The following is a 17,565-nucleotide window of genomic DNA, read 5'->3' on the forward strand; positions in this document are numbered from 1 at the left end:
AGAGGCCACGACAGTGAGAGGCCCATGTACCGAAAAAAAAAAAAATCTCAAAACCAATGAAAATGGAAACACAACATACCAAAACCTATTGGATGCTGCAAAAGAAGTTCAAAGAGGAAAGTTTATAGTGATGAGTGCATACGACAAGAAATTAGAAATCTCTCAATCTAACTCTACACCTCAAGGAAGTAGAAAAAGAAATTTATTCCAAAGTTGGCAGAGGTTAGGATATCATAAAGACTAGAGTGGAAATAAATAAAACATATACAAGAAAATCAATAGAAAGGATCAATAAACTAAAGGCTGGATTTTCAAAAACATAAAATTTTCAAACTTTTAGCTAGACTAGGAAAATAGAAGACTCAAAATTAGAAATGAGAGAGGAGACATTACAACTCATACTACAGAAATACATAGCATGATAAGAGAATACTATGAACAATTGTATGCCAACAAATTAGACACTCAGGAAGAAACTGATACTTCCTAGAAACCCACTACCTACAAAGACTGAATCTGGAAGAAATAGAAAATCTGAATAACAATGTAAAGCTATTATACTCCAGTAAAGATGTTTAAAAAAAAAAAAAGAAAATCTGAACAGACCAATGATAAGGGATTGAATCAGTAATCAAAAAAGCTCCCAACACAGAAAACTCAAGGACCAGATGAATTTATTGGTGAATTCAACCAAACCTATGAAGAATTAACACCAGTAATTCTCAAACTCTTCCATAAAATGAAAGACTAAGGAATACTTCCAAACTTGTTCTATGAGGCAAGGATTTCCAGGACACCAAAGCCAGATACAGACTCTACAAGAAAAGAAAACTGGAGACCAATAAAACTGATTAATATAGATGTAAAAATTCTGAACAAAATATGAGCAAATCAAATTCAACAATACCTGAAAGGGATTATCCACTGGGACCAAATGGGATTTATCACTGGGATATAAGAATAGTTCAATGGTATACAAACAAATGATTCAATGGTACACAAACAAATATGTAGGATACACCACATTAATAGAGTAAAAATAAAAATCACATGATCATTTCAGTAGATGCTGAAAAAGTACTGGAAAAAATGCAATTCTTTTATGATTAAAAACTCTGAACAGATTGAGTATAGGGGGAACATACCTCCACATAATTAAGGCCATACATAACAAGCCCACAGCTAACATCATACTTGATGGTAATAAGGTAAAAGCTATTCTTCTAAGAACAAGAACAAGACAGTGATGTCCACTGAATCACTCTTATTCAATATAGTACTGGAAGTATTAGCTGGGGCAATCAGGAAAGACAAAGAAAGGCACCCAAATCAGAAAGGAAGAAAATTCTCATTGAAGATGGTATGATTTTGTATATAAAAAATCCAAAGGAGTCCCAAAATGTTGTAACTAATCAACAAAGTAGGTAAAATTGCTGAATATAAAATCAACATACATCATCAGTTGTATTTCTACACACTAGTAAAACATCTGAAAAAATAAACTATCTGATTTACAATAGCATCAAAAATAATACGATACTTAGTAATAAATTTAGTAAAGTTGGTGAAAAGTCTCTACATTGAACACCACTAACTAATTTTTGACAAGGTAACCAAGAACAACCATGGGGAAATATTAGTGTCTTCCATAGATGGTGTTGGAAAACCTGGATAAATGTAAGCAAAAATAAAATTGGACCCCTATATAAAACAATTCACAATAATTAACACAGGATGGATCAAAGACTTGAACCTAAGACTTGATACCATAAAAGTCCTAAAAGAAAAGGTAAGAAACTCCTCCACATTGGTTTTGATGATGTGACTTTTTTTTTTTTTTTGGATATGACACTAAAAGCACAAACAACAAAAGCAGAAATCAACAACTGAGAATAAATCAAACTTAAAAGCTTCTGTGCAACAAAATAAGCAATGAACAAAATGAAAAGTCAACCTACCAAATGGGAAAAAATGCAAACTATATATTCAATAAAGGGGCATACAATCAAAGTACATTTAGAAAACCTCATAAAATGCCACAAGATACCAAATAATCCAATGTACAGATGGGTAAAGGAAATAGATTTTGTTTTTCCAAAAAAGACATACAAATGGCCAATAGACATATGAAAATGTGCTCAACATGAGTAATCATCAGTACAATGCAAATCAAAACCACAATAAAACATTATCTTACACACGTTAGAACGGCTATCATCAAAAAGACAAGAGATAAGCATTGGTGAGGATGTGGACAAAAGGGAACATGGGAACTGTTAGTGGGGATATAATTTTTGCAGCCACTATGGAAAACAATATGAAGGTTTCTCAAAAAAGTAAAAATAGATCTATTATATGATTCAGCAATTCCACTTTCTGGTATTTATTCAAAGAAAATAAAAGCACTAACTTGAAAAGATATATGTACTCCCATATTTACTGCAACATTACCCACAATAGCCAAGATATGGAATCAACCTAGGTTCTTATCAACAGATGAATGGATAAGAAAGATGTGATATTTACATCTATATATTTATCTGTATATACATACACACAATGAATATTATTAAACCATTAGAAAGAAGGAAATTCTACCATTCTCAACATTGATGGCCTTGGGTACATTATGCTGAGATAAATCAAAAAGAGAAAGACAAATACTACCTGATATCACTGGTACGTAAAATCCAAAAAAAAAAAAAGCCAAACTCATAAGAATGTTGGTTATCAGGGGGCTGAGATGTGGGGAATAAGAGAGCTGTTTAAGGGTACAAACTTTTAACTAATAGTAAATAATTCCTAAAGATCGATGCACAGTATAGTGAATATAAACAATGGTATTGTATTATAATCAAACTTACTAATAGACTAGATCTTAATTTTTCCAACCACAATAAAGAAACAATGATTAGAAAATTGAAATAGTATCAAGCATCTTTTGTGACCACAACACTATGAGTTAGAAATGTATTTCAGGAAAAAAGAAAAAAAAACTATGAAAAACAAAACACATGGAGACTAAACAATATGCTACTAAACAACCAAGAGATCACTGAAGAAATCAAAGAGGAAATCAGAAAATACCTAGAAACAAATGACAACGAAAACATGATGACTCAAAACCTATGGGATGCAGCAAAAGCAGTTCTAAGAAGGAAGTGTAAAGCAATACAATCCTACCTCAAGAAACAAGATAAATCTCAAATAAACAGCCTAACCTTACACCAAAAGCAACTAGAGAAAGAAGAACAAACAAAAACCCAAAGCTAGTAGAAGGAAAGAAATCATAAAAATCAAAGCAGAAATAAATGAAACAGAAACAAAGAAAACAATAGCATAGATCAATGAAACTAAAAGCTGGTTCTTGAGAAGATAAACAAAATTGATAAACCTCTAGCCAGACTCATCAAGAAAAACTGGGAGAGGACTCAAATCAATAAAAGTAGAAATGAAAAAGAAGTTACAACTGACACTGCAGGAATACAAAGGATCACAAGAGACTACTATAAGCAACTATATGCCAATAAAATGGACAACCTGGAAGAAATGAACAAATTCTTAGAAAGGTACAACCTTCCAAGACTGAACCAGGAAGAATAGAAAATATGAACAGACCAATCACAAGTAATGAAATTCAAACAGCAATTTAAAATCTTCTAGCAAACAAAAGTCCAGGACCAGATGGCTTCACAGGCGAATTCTATCAAACATTTAGAGAAGAGCTAACACCCATCTTTCTCAAACTCATCCAAAAATCGCAGAGGGAGGAACACTACCAAGCTCATTCTACGAGGCCACCATCACCCTGATACCAAAACCAGACAGAGATACTACAAGAAAAGAAAATTACAGAGCGATGTCACTGATGAACACAAATGCAAAAATCCTCAACAAAATACTAGCAAACAGAATCCAACAACACATTAAAATGATCATATACCACAATCAAGTGGGATTTATCCCAGGGATGCAAGGATTCTTCAATATATGCAAATCAATCAATCTATGTGATACATCATATTAGCAAACTGAAGAATAAAAACCATATGATCATCTCAATAGATGCAGAAAAAGCTTTTGCCAAAATTCAACACCCATTTATGATAGAAACTCTCCAGAAAGTGGGCACAGAGGGAACCTACCTCAACATAATAAATGCCATATATGACAAACCCACAGCAAACATCATTCTCAATGGTGAAACACTGAAAGCATTTCCTCTAAGATCAGGAATAAGACAAGGATGTCTACTCTCTGCTATTATTCAACATAGTTTTGGGAGTCCTAGCAATCAGAGAAGAAAAAGAAATAAAAGGAATCCAAAATGGCAAAGAAGAAGTAAAACTGTCACTGTTTGCAGATGACATGATACTATACATAGAAAATCCTAAAGATGCCACCAGAAAACTAGTAGAGCTGATCAATGAATTTGGTAAAGTTGCAGGATACAAAATCAATACACAGAAATCTCTTGCATTCCTATACACTAACAATGAAAGATCAGAAACAGAAATTAAGGAAACAATCCCATTTACCATTGCAACAAAAAGAATAAAATACCTAGGAATAAACCTACCTGAGGAGGCAAAAGACCTGTACTCAGAAAACTATAATATACTGATGAAAGAAATCAAAGGTGACAAAAATATATGGAGAGATATACCATGTTCTTGGATTGGAAGAATCAATATTGTGAAAATGACTATACCACACAAAGCAATCTACAGATTCAATGTAATCCTTATCAAATTACCAATGGCATTTTCCACAGAATCAGAACAAAAAATTTTACAATTTGTATGGAAACACAAAAGACCCCAAATATCCAAAGCAATCTTTTTTTTTAATTAATTTATTTATTTATTTTTGGCTGTGTTGGGTCTTCGTTGCTGTGTGTGGGCTTTTTCTCGTTGTGGCAAGCGGGGGCTACTCTTCATTGTGGTGTGCAGGCTTCTCATTGCAGTGGCTTCTCCTGTTGTGGAGCACAGGTTCTATGCACTGAGGCTTCAGTAGTTGTGGCTTAGGGGCTCTAGAGAGCAGGCTCAGTAGTTGTGGCACATGGGCTTAGTTGCTCCACAGCATGTGGGATCTTCCCAGACCAGGGCTCGAACCCGTATCCCCTGCAGTGGCAGGTGGATTCTTAACCACTGTGCCACCAGGGAAGTCCCCACAGAAGCAATCTTGAGAAAGAAAAATGGAGCTGAAGGAATCAGGCTCCCTGACTTCAGATTATACTACAAAGCTACAGTAATCAAGACAGTATGGTATGGGCACAAAAACAGAAATATAGATCAATGGAACAGGATAGGAAGCCCAGAGGTAAACCCACACACCTGTGGTCACCTAATCTATGACAGAGCAGGCAAGAATATACAATGGAAATGATAGCCTCTTCAATAAGGAGTGCTGGGAAAACTGGACAGCTACATGTAAAATAATGAAATTAGAACACTCCCTAACACCATACACAAAAATAAACTCAAAATGGATTAAAGACCTAAATGTAAGGGACTTCCCTGGCGGTCCAGTGGTTAAGACCCTGCATTCCCAATACAGGGGCCCTGGGTTTGATTACTGGTCAAGGAACTAGATCCTGCATGACGCAACTAAGAGACCGAATGTCGCAACTAAAGATCCCACATGCCACAACTAAATATCCTGCATGTCGCAACTAAAGATCCCACATGATGCAATGAAGATCCCTCATGCCATAATGAAGATCCCACATGCAGCAACTAAGACCCAGTGCAGCCAAATTAAAAAAAAAAAAAAAAGTAAAGACCTAAATGTAAGGTCAGACACTATAAAACTCTCAGAGGAAAACATAGGCAGAACACTCTTTGACATAAATTGCAGCAAGATCTTTTTTGACCCACCTCATAGAGTAATGAAAATAAAAGCAAAAATTTAAAAATGGGACCTAATGAAACTTAAAAGCTTTTGCACAGCAAAGGAAACCATAAACAAGATGAAAAGACAACCCTCAGAATGGGAGAAAATATTTGCAAAGCAACTGACAAGGGATTAATCTCCAAAATATACAAACAGCTCATGCAGCTCAATAGCAAAAAAAACTAACAACCCAATCAAAAAATGGATGGAAGACCTAAATAGACATTTCTCCAAAGACATACAGATGGCCAAGAGGCACATGAAAAGATGCTCAACATCACTAATTATTAGAGAAATGCAAATCAAAACTACAATGAGCTATTACCTCACACCGGTCAGAATGGCCATCAACAAAAAAATCTACAAACAGAGACTTCCCTGGTGGTTCGGTGGTTAAGACTCCATGCTCCCAATGCAGGGGGCCGGGTTCAATCCCTGGTTGAGGAACTAAGATCCCACATACCACAACTAAGCCTACGCAGCACAACTACTGAGCACTCGTGCTCTAGAGCAGCAGTCCCCAACCTTTTTCGCACAAGGGAGTGGTTTTGTGGAAGACAATTTTTCCATGGACGGGGGGAGGGGGGGATGGTTCTGGTGGTAATGCGAGTGATGGGGAACAATGGGGAGTGGCAGATGAAGCTTTGCTTGCTTGCCCGCTGCTCACCTCCTGCTGTGCAGCCTGGTTCCTAACAGGCTGTGGATCAGTGCAGCCTGGGGGTTGGGGACCCCTGCTCTAGAGCCTGCATGCTACAACTAGAGAGCCCACTCACCGCAAAGAAGAGCCCGCATGCCACAAGGAAGACCCAGCACAGCCAAAACAAACAAACAAATATACAAACAATAAATGCTGGAGAGGGTGTGGAGAAAAGAGAACCCTCTCCCACTGTTGGTGGGAATGTAAATTGATACAGTCACTATGGAGAACAGTATGGAGGTTCCTTAAAAAACTAAAAATAGAACTACCATATGACATAGTAATCCCACTCCTGGGCATACACCCTGAGAAAACTATAATTAAAAAAGATACATGCACTCCAATGTTCATTGCAGCACTATTTAAAGTAGCCAGGACATGGAAGCAACCTAAATGTCCATCAACAGAGGAATAGATAAAGAAGGCCTGGTACATATATACAATGGAATATTACTCAGCCATAAGACGGAATGAAATTTTGCCATTTGCAGAGACGTGAATGGACCCAGAGATAGTCATACAGAGTGAAGTAAGTCAGAAAGAGAAAAACAAATATGGTATATTAACACATATATGTGGAACCTAGAAAAATGGTACAGATGAACTGGTTTGCAAAGCAGAAATGGAGACACAGACTTGAAGGACAAATGTATGGACACTACAGGGGAAAAAGGGGGGGTGGGATGAATTGGGAGATTGGGATTGACATATATACACTACTATGTATAAAATAGATTACTAATGAGAACCTACTGTATAGAACAGGGAACTCTACTCAATGCTCTGTGGTGACCTAAATGGGAAGGAAACCCCAAAAGGAGGGGATATATGTATACGTATAGCTGATTCACTTTGCTGTACAGCAGAAACTAACACAACATTGTAAAGCAACTATAATACAATAAAAATTTTAAAAAAAGAAATAATTATTATGTAACATGACAGAGGTGATAAATATTGCTACAATGGCAATCATAGTATAATATGTAAATGTATCAAATCACCATGCTGTATACCTTAAATTCAAATAATATTATGTGTTCAATATATTACAAGAAAAAAATGCAATAAGCATCATCAATATCAAAACAGATCAAGCAGAAGAAATTTTCCATGAGTTAGCAGACAGTAAGTTGAAAGTATACACTCAGAGGACAGCAAAGATAAAAATAGTGAAGAATGACTATGTGATCTATAGATACCATCAAAAGAAGCATCCTGTAAATTATGGAGTCTTAGAAGGAAAAGATATAGACAGAAGGCTTATTTAAATAAATAGTGGCTGAGAACTTTCCAAGTCAGGGAATAGATTTGGATATCTAAGTTCATGAAGCTCATAGGGTACCAGACAAACTTAACTCAAAATAAAAAAAATTCTTCTCCAAAACACATTTTAATAAAATTGTCAACTATCAAAAACAAAGAATCTTAAAAGCATCAGGAGGAGAGAGGCTTATAACTTACAAGAGAACCTTCATAAGATTAAAATTTGATTTCTCAGCAGAAACCTCACAGGCCAGGAGAGAGTGGGATGATATTTTCAAATTGCTCAATTAAAAAAACAAACAAAAAAAACCCTGCCAACCAAGAATATTCTATCCATCATAACTATCCTCCTTAAATGAAGAGATTAAAAACTCTTTTCAAAAAACAAAAGCTGAGGGAGTTCATCATCACTAGATCTGTCTTAGAAGAAATTGTAAAAGAGTTCGTCAAGCTAAAATAGAAGGAAACTAAATAGGACCATGAAAACATATGAGGATACACAATAGACTTGTAAGTATATAGTTAGGTAAGAATACTTTAATAGTGTGATATGGTGGCGTGTTAAACACTTAAATTTAGTATATAAAGGTTAAAGAATTAGATTATTAAAAATAAGTGCAGCTATAATAATTTTAATGTGTAGACAGTATACAAAGAGGTAAATTGTAATACCATATACAAAAATTCACGGACGGGAGTAAAAGAGTAGATTTTTTGTATCTGATGGAAGTTAAATTGTTATCAACATAAAATAGACTGTTGTATCTACAAGACGTTTTCCGTGAGCCTCTTGGAATCACAAAGCAAAAACCTACAGTGGATTCAGAAAATATAAAGAGAAGGAAATCATCACATACCACTACAGAGTATCACTAATTCACAAAGAAAGGCACCAAAGAGGAAAAAAGGAAGAAGAAACAACAAAACATCCAGGAAACAATAAGATGGCCTTGGTAAGTCCTTACCTATCAATAATTACTATAAACATAGATATATTAAATTCTCTAGTCAAAAGTCATAGAGTGGCTAGATAGTTAAAAATACAAGATCAAATTGTATGGTGCCTATCAGAGACTCACTTCAGTGTTAAAAACACATATTGGCTCAAAGTGAAGCTTTAGAAGAAGATATTCCATACATGTGGAAACCAAAAGAAAGCAGTGGTAGCTAGAGTTACACCAGACAAAATACCAGACAAAATAGACTTTAAGGCAAAAGCTGCAACAAGAAAACATTTAAGGTCAGTATATAATGATCATGTTGTCAATTCATCAAGAAGACAACACTCAAATAAATATGCACCCAACAGTGGAGGACCTTAATATATTAAGCAAATACTAACAGATTGAAGAGAGAAACAGACAGTACAAAAAAAAGTGTAGGGATCCTTAATACCCAACTTTCAACAATGAACTGGTCATCCAGAAAGAATATCAGTAAGCAAGTACTGACCTTGAACTATACATTAGACAAAATGGACTTAACAGACAAAAACAGAGCAGTTCATCTAACAGTAGCAGAATACATATTATTCTCAACTGCACATTGAACATTCTCCAGGACAGATCATGTGATGGGTCACTAAACAACTCTTAGCAAATTTAAGAAGACTGATATCATATTAAGTATTTTTTTAGGGATTCAGTTACATATATATATATATATACACACACATACATACATTCTTAATATTTTTATATTTTTAATATTCTTTTCCATTATGGTTTATCATACGATACGGAATATAGTTCTCTGTGCTATACAGTAGGACCTTGTTGTTTTATCTATTCTATATATAAAATCTTACATCTGCTAAATCCAACCTCCCACTCCATCTGCCCCACAAACCCCTCCCCCTTTGCAACCACCAGTCAGTTCTCTATGTCCATGATTCTGTTTCTCTGTCATAGATAGGTTCATTTGTGTCATATTTTAGATTCCACATAAGAGATAACATATGATATGTCTTTCTCTTTCTGATTTACTTCACTTACTAAGTATTTTTTCAACCCAATGGTAAGAAACCAGAAATGAGCAACAGGACAGAGTCTGGAAAATATACAAATATGTGGAAATTAAACACGATCCTAAGGAATCAATGGGCCAAAGAAAACGTTAAAAAATACAAAATAAAAAGACTGAATCACAAAGAAATAAAACAATCGCAAACAGACAAAATTACTATTAAGGACATTGAATCAGTTCTCAAAAACCTCCCAACAAGAAAATACCAGGACTAGATGGCTTCACTGGTGAATCCTAGCAGACTTTTAAAGAAGAATTAATACTAATTATTTTTAACTGGATAAATTTTACCAATCTATTTGTGGATGATACACTTCGTATTTTATAAACTCACTTGGGGAGACATACACTCAACGATATACAATAAGTTAGAGCTATTGGTTCTGAATCTTTGATGTCTGAAAATATTTATCATTTGAGTTGGGCTATATTTCAGAAATTTAACACAACTGAGCATACATTAATAAGATGATTCTTGTAAACTTTTTTCAAAATACAAAGAAGTGATAAAGAACCATATGTCTGTTGCATGAATGTGTAGTATAATGGAAACTTACAAGAGCAAGGCTTGACTGACTACAGACTCCACTTGAAAAGCCAATGTCTTTAATAAACAAAGGTTTATTAATGTTTATTTTTCAAAGCAAGCTACAAGCAAAGGAAAACTAAGAAGAAATTCAAGTTTCCAGATCTACCATGATGGCTTATGCACATTTCTCAGTGAATCACACCAAATCCCTACTAAAGATACAAGAAATATATGAGCTTCATAGCAAAGGAATTTTGCAGAAAGCACCTGAACCAGTGAATATCAGGTGTAATGGGACAAATGATTATCAGGTGACTGAAGCACACAAAACATTATCACTGCCTTGGTATTCTGGGCAAAATATATAAGAAAATCATAATCTGAATCTATCATGAAAAAAATGTCAGTTTTAAGCAAATTTCAGTCCACATACACCTCCCATGTTCTCTGACTCTAATGCTGTATTTAAATAGTCTTTATAAATCTCTCCTAATTACTTTTTTTTTCAGAACTTTGAGTTATCGGGACCACTAATGCCATCCCATTTAAAATCGCATTTTCTTAATCCTGTTGTGATAAGTTGATGTTGCATTCAGATGTACATTAATCCTTCCATTTCCCTTTCTTCACTAATATCTCAACATCTGAAATTATCCCATAGGGAAGTTTGGATACTAATGCCTTCCCACGTTGATCTTTCACAAAAGGAACAGGTATTTCGATAGTTGAAGTTTATTAATTCATGGTGAGAATTCTCTGTGCTCTATAGGGAACCTGGATGCAGACAATGGGGAAAAGGCTCTGGAACACAGGGGAGAAATACTCTGAAGAGCTGACTTTGACGATCATTAGAAGGAAAAACACAAGTAGTTGAAAACAACCTTGCTAGGGAGGAATGTCAGAAGTAGAAAATGAAAGGTTTGCAGGTTCCCAATCCATGACATTTCAGGAGGAAAAGCAGACTCAGCCTCTGACCCAGGACAGGACATTTACCTGAGAAACTGCCACTTCGTCCTCTTCTTCCTCCTGCTCTTGGTCGTTTTCTCATTGATATCATGTTGAGGAATCACATCAGCATCTTGAGAATATGCCTTCAATGGCATCAGCACAGCTCCTTCACCTGTTCCCACCATACCCACGGGCAAAAGGCCTTGAAAGGCTGAAATGCCAACCTTCAGAAAAAGAGAGATTCAGGAACAAGGAGCTCCTGCGTGGAGACCAAACTGTGAGCTTTTTCTTTCCTGTCTACACGTGCTCTCCCCTCACACAGATGCCCAGAAACCCTGCTACAGCACAGAGCAAGTGGGCCACACAGCCCTGCCCCTTCCAATCCCATTTGAGCAGACACCGATACCTCCCCAGAGGCCAAAGGACCAAAGACTGGAAGCAACTCTCATCAAGGTACCCAAGCAGCCCTCGTGCTTAAACCGGGCCTAACCTTAGAATCACCTGGAGTTAAAACAACGCAGATGCTCCCACCCAGATCAATAGACTCTGTGGGGAGGGCACAGGTGATGTTATTGCTAAATACGCATCAAGTAATACTAATGAGAAACTGCATGGGAGCCACGTAGCAAACATTTCTTCCAAAGCTTTAAAGTGCTTACAAATTTGGGGGGAACCCAGGCCCCACTCTTAATGATGATTCTCCTGTGAGGCTCATGAAATGACATCTGTAACAAGCTTGCTGTTGGTGCCGATGTTACTCTGTCAGAACCGTATTCAGTAGCACTGAGCTAGATCTATCTGGCATAGCACACCTGAGACCACTGAGTAGCATGAAGGTTTGGGGTAAGAACTTCCAGAAGTGCGGTTTCCTTGGGCCTGATTCCTAGGGGCTGAGCTCCTTCTGGAATAGGTATGGCCTTGCTGTTGCCTAGGGAACACGCTGCTGGGTTGGTGGGAATCACATGGTGGGTTTAGGGTTGTGCGAGGGTGGCCCTTAGAAATCTACCCAAAGATACCCTTAGTCCTCAGGTCCTTTAGTCCCCTCTCCTCTCAGGGCCCACTTGACCAGCAGGAGTGCTCGGAAGGAGGGCATGACCACCTGTCCTCAGGGGAGCTGAGACTCCATGCCCCAAAAGATTCAGAGCACAGAGTTGTTTGCATCACAGATTTGTCTGGAAATAAATCAAAGGCAGCAGTGGAGGCTGGATTAACATTTTGTATTGGGAATGGACAGAAGCCTTTGAAAATGATGCCATGAATGCATATTTGATGATTCACAAAGGATGTCGTGATCTATGTTAATAAAACACATTATAATCACTGAAGAAATCAAAGAGGAAATTAAAAAATACCTAGAAACAAATGACAATGGAGACACGACGACCCAAAACCTATGGGACGCAGCAAAAGCAGTTCTAAGGGGGAAGTTTATAGCAATACAATCCCACCTTAAGAAACAGGAAGCATTTCGAGTAAACAACCTGACCCTGCACCTAAAGCAATTAGAGAAAGAAGAACAAAAATACCCCAAAGCTAGCAGAAGGAAAGAAATCATAAAGATCAGATCAGAAATAAATGAAAAAGAAATGAAGGAAACGATAGCAAAGATCAACCAAACTAAAAGCTGGTTCTTTGAGAAGATAAACAAAATTGACAAACCATTAGCCAGACTCATCAAGAAAAAAAGGGAGAAGACTCAAATCAATAGAATTAGAAATGAAAAAGGAGAAGTAACAACTGACACTGCAGAAATACAAAAGATTATGAGAGATTACTATAAGCAACTCTATTCCAATAAAATGGACAACCTGGAAGAAATGGACACATTCTTAGAAATGCACAACCTGCCAAGACTGACTCAGGAAGAAATAGAAAATATGAATAGACCAATCACAAGCACTGAAATTGAAACTGTGATTAAAAATCTTCCATCAAACAAAAGCCCAGGACCAGATGGCTTCACAGGTGAATTCTATCAAACATTTAGAGAAGAGCTAACACCTATCCTTCTCAAACTCTTCCAAAATATAGCAGAGGGAGGAACACTCCCAAACTCATTCTACGAGGCCGACATCACCTTGATACCAAAACCAGGCAAGGATGTCACAAAGAAAGAAAACTACAGGCCAATATCACTGATGAACATAGATGCAAAAATCCTCAACAAAATACAAGCAAACAGAATCCAACAGCACATTAAAAGGATCATACACCATGATCAAGTGGGGTTTATCCCAGGAATGCAAGGATTCTTCAATATACGCAAATCAATCAATGTAATTCACCATATTAACAAGTTGAAGGAGAAAAACCATATGATCATCTCAATAGATGCAGAGAAAGCTTTCGACAAAATTCAACACCCATTTATGATAAAAACCCTGCAGAAAGTAGGTATAGGGGGATCTTTCCTCAACATAATAAAGGCCATATATGACAAACCCACAGCCAACATTGTCCTCAATGGTGAAAAACTGAAACCATTTCCACTAAGATCAGGAACAAGACAAGGCTGCCCACTCTCACCACTCTTATTCAACATAGTTTTGGAAGTTTTAGCCACAGCAATCAGAGAAGAAAAGGAAATAAAAGGAATCCAAATTGGAAAAGAAGAAGTAAAGCTATCACTGTTTGCAGATGACATGATACTATACATAGAGAATCCTAAAGATGCTACCGAAAAACTACTAGAGCTAATCAATGAATTTGGTAAAGTAGCAGGATATAAAATTAATGTACAGAAATCTCTGGCATTCCTGTACACTAATGATGAAAAATCTGAAAATGAAATCAAGAAAACACTCCCATTTACCATCGCAACAAAAAGAATAAAATATCTAGGAATAAACCTACCTAAGGAGACAAAAGACCTGTATGCAGAAAACTATAAGACACTGATGAAAGAAATTAAAGATGATACAAATAGATGGAGAGATATACCATGCTCCTGGATTGGAAGAATCAATATTGTGAAAATGACTCTACTACCCAAAGCAATCTACAGATTCAATGCAATCCCTATCAAACTACCACTGGCATTTTTCACAGAACTAGAACAAAAAATTTCAAAATTTGTTTGGAAAAACAAAAGGCCCCGAATAGCTAAAGCAATCTTGAGAACGAAAAACGGTGCTGGAGGAATCAGGCTCCCTGACTTCAGACTATACTACAAAGCTACAGTAATTAAGACAGTCTGGTACTGGCATAAAAACAGAAAGATAGATCAGTGGATCAGGATAGAAAGCCCAGAGATAAACCCACGCACATATGGCCAACTTATCTTTGATAAAGGAGGCAGGAATGTACAGTGGAGAAAGGACAGCCTCTTCAATAAGTGGTGCTGGGAAAACTGGACAGGGACATGTAAAAGTTTGAGATTAGATCATTCCCTAGCACCATACACAAAAATAAGCTCAAAATGGATTAAAGACTTAAATGTAAGGCCAGAAACTATCAAACTCTTAGAGGAAAACATAGGTAGAACACTCTATGACATAAATCATAGCAAGATCCTTTTGGACCCACCTCCTAGAGAAATGGAAATAAAAACAAAGATAAACAAATGGGACCTAATGAAACTTCAAAGCTTTTGCACAGCAAAGGAAACCATAAAGAAGACCAAAAGACAACCCTCAGAATGGGAGAAAATATTTGCAAATGAAGCAACTGACAAAGGATTAATCTCCAAAATTTATAAACAGCTCATGCAGCTCAATAGCAAAAAAACAGACAACCCAATCCAAAAATGGGCAGAAGACTTAAATAGGCATTTCTCCAAAGAAGATATACAGACTGCCAACAAACACATGAAAGAATGCTCAACATCATTAATCATTAGAGAAATGCAAATCAAAACTACAATGAGATATCATCTCACACCAGTCAGAATGGCCATCATCAAGAAATCTAGAAACAATAAATGCTGGAGAGGGTGTGGAGAAAAGGGAACACTCTTGCACTGCTGGTGGGAATGTGAATTGGTACAGCCACTATGGAGAACGGTATGGAGGTTCCTTAAAAAACTACAAATAGAACTACCATATGACCCAGCAATCCCACTACTGGGCATATACCCTGAGAAAACCATAATTCCAAAAGAGACATGTACCAAAATGTTCATCGCAGCTCTATTCACAATAGCCCGGAGCTGGAAACAACCTAAGTGTCCATCATCGGATGAATGGATAAAGAAGATGTGGCACATATATACAATGGAATATTACTCAGCCATAAAAAGAAACGAAACTGAGCTATTTGTAATGAGGTGGATAGACCTAGAGTCTGTCATACAGAGTGAAGTTAGTCAGAAAGAGAAAGACAAATACCGTATGCTAACACATATATACGGAATTAAAAAAAAAAATGTCATGAAGAACCTAGGGGCAAAACGGGAATGAAGACGCAGACCTACTTGAGAATGGACTTGAGGATATGGGGAGGGGGAAGGGTGGGCTGTGACAAGGCGAAAGAGAGGCATGGACGTGTATACACTACCAAACGTAAGGTAGATAGATAGTGGGAAGCAGCCGCAGAGCACAGGGAGATCAGCTCGGTGCTTTGTGACCGCCTGGAGGGGTGGGATGGGGAGGGTGGGAGGGAGGGAGATGCATGAGGGAAGGGATGTGGGAACAGATGTATATGTATGACTGATTCACTTTGTTATAAAGCAGAAACTAATTAAAAAAATAAATAAATAAACTTAAAAAAAAAAAAACATTATAACTGCATCAACAGATCAGAATGTTTTGTTGATTGCGTGTGTCTATGTGTGTGTGTTATAAATTGTGGTACCACAGTTCTCCCCCCACCCCCGTCACGTATTTATACTGTCTCACATCTTTAAAGTGCATTCATTAAGGTAAAAATTAGAGAAATGCATATCTACTTTTCGAATATTCTTTGAGAATACTGAATCTTTGGAAAACTTTATTTTATTTTAAAAAAATTTTCAATTTTTAATATAATTTTTAAAGGTTACTTTCCATTTACATTCATTATAAAATATTGGCTATTTCCCCCATGTTGTACAATACATACTTGAGCCTGTTCTACACCCAAAAGTTTCTACTTCCCTCTCCCCAACCTCTACAGTGCCCCTCCCACCTCCCCACTGGTCACCACTAGTTTGTTCTCTGTATCTGGGAGCTTACTTCTTTTTTGTTATATTCACTAGTTTGTTGTATTTTTTAGATTCCACATATAAATCATATCATACAGTATTTTCCTTTCTCTGACTTATTTCACTTAGCATAATGTCCTCCAAGTCCAACCATGTTGCTGCAAATGGCAAAATTTTATTTTTTCAAAGCTGAGTAGCATGGTGTTGTATATATAGTAAGCCCCTACATACAAACAAATTCTGTTCCAAGAGCACGTTTGTAAGTCCAATTTGTTTGTAAGTCCAGCAAAGTTAGCCTAGGTACCCAACGAACACAATAGCTATATAGTACTGCACTGTAATAGGTTTATAATACTTTTCATAAAAACACATAAAAAACAAACACAAAAAATAAAACATTTTTAATCTTACAGTACAGTACCTTGGAAAGTACAGTAGTACAGTACAACAGCTGGCATCAGGGGTTGGCATCAAGTGAACAGGCAGGAAGAGTTACTGACTGGAGGAGGGAGGGAGGTGGGAGATGGTAGAGCTGAAGGATCGTCAGCAACAGGAGACGGAGGGCAAGCGGCAATTTCACTCGCTCCTGACATTGATGGCACAGGTTCCGGTTCCTTTCTGAAACGAGATGCATGTTCGCATCTTTGAAACTTGAAGGATTGTATGTAGGGGACTTACTGTGTGTATGTATGTGTATAATATACACATACATACATACACACACCACATCTTCTTTATCCATTCATCTGTTCATGGACACTGAGGTTGCTCTTATATCATGGCAATTGTAAATAGTACTGCTATGAACATTGGGGTACATCTTTTTGAAATAGTGTTTTGGGGGTATTTTTGGATATACACCCAGGAGTGGAATCACTGGGTCATACGGTAGTTCCAGTTTTAGTTTTTCAAATCTTTTAGTATACCCCAATAAGTGTTTCATGCTCCACATACCAATGTCTTCAAGATTTTAGTGATTTTTAAAAGAGCCTGTTTTTTTTTTGGCTGCAAAGCTTGTGGGATCTTAGTTCCCCAACCGACCAGGGATTGAACCCAGGCCATGGCAGTGAAAGCCAAGTCCTAACC

At 36.8% G+C, this 17,565-nt stretch overlaps 1 long non-coding RNA gene across 1 annotated transcript in view; it reads right to left on the reverse strand.

The window, feature by feature from the left end:
- Nucleotides 1-11,537: 11,537 nt before the first annotated feature.
- Nucleotides 11,538-17,565, reverse strand: part of LOC308621564 — a 29,463-nt gene continuing 23,435 nt past the window's right edge. The window contains exons 2-3 of the long non-coding RNA XR_014016478.1: nucleotides 16,901-17,097; nucleotides 11,538-11,584 (exon numbers count right to left, since the gene is read on the reverse strand). This is a non-coding gene — a long non-coding RNA (uncharacterized lncRNA). The remainder of the gene's footprint in view (nucleotides 11,585-16,900; nucleotides 17,098-17,565) is intronic.

Source organism: Mesoplodon bidens (genome assembly GCF_964165515.1).
Source record: "Mesoplodon bidens genome assembly, chromosome: 1".
Taxonomy (NCBI): domain Eukaryota; kingdom Metazoa; phylum Chordata; class Mammalia; order Artiodactyla; family Ziphiidae; genus Mesoplodon; species Mesoplodon bidens.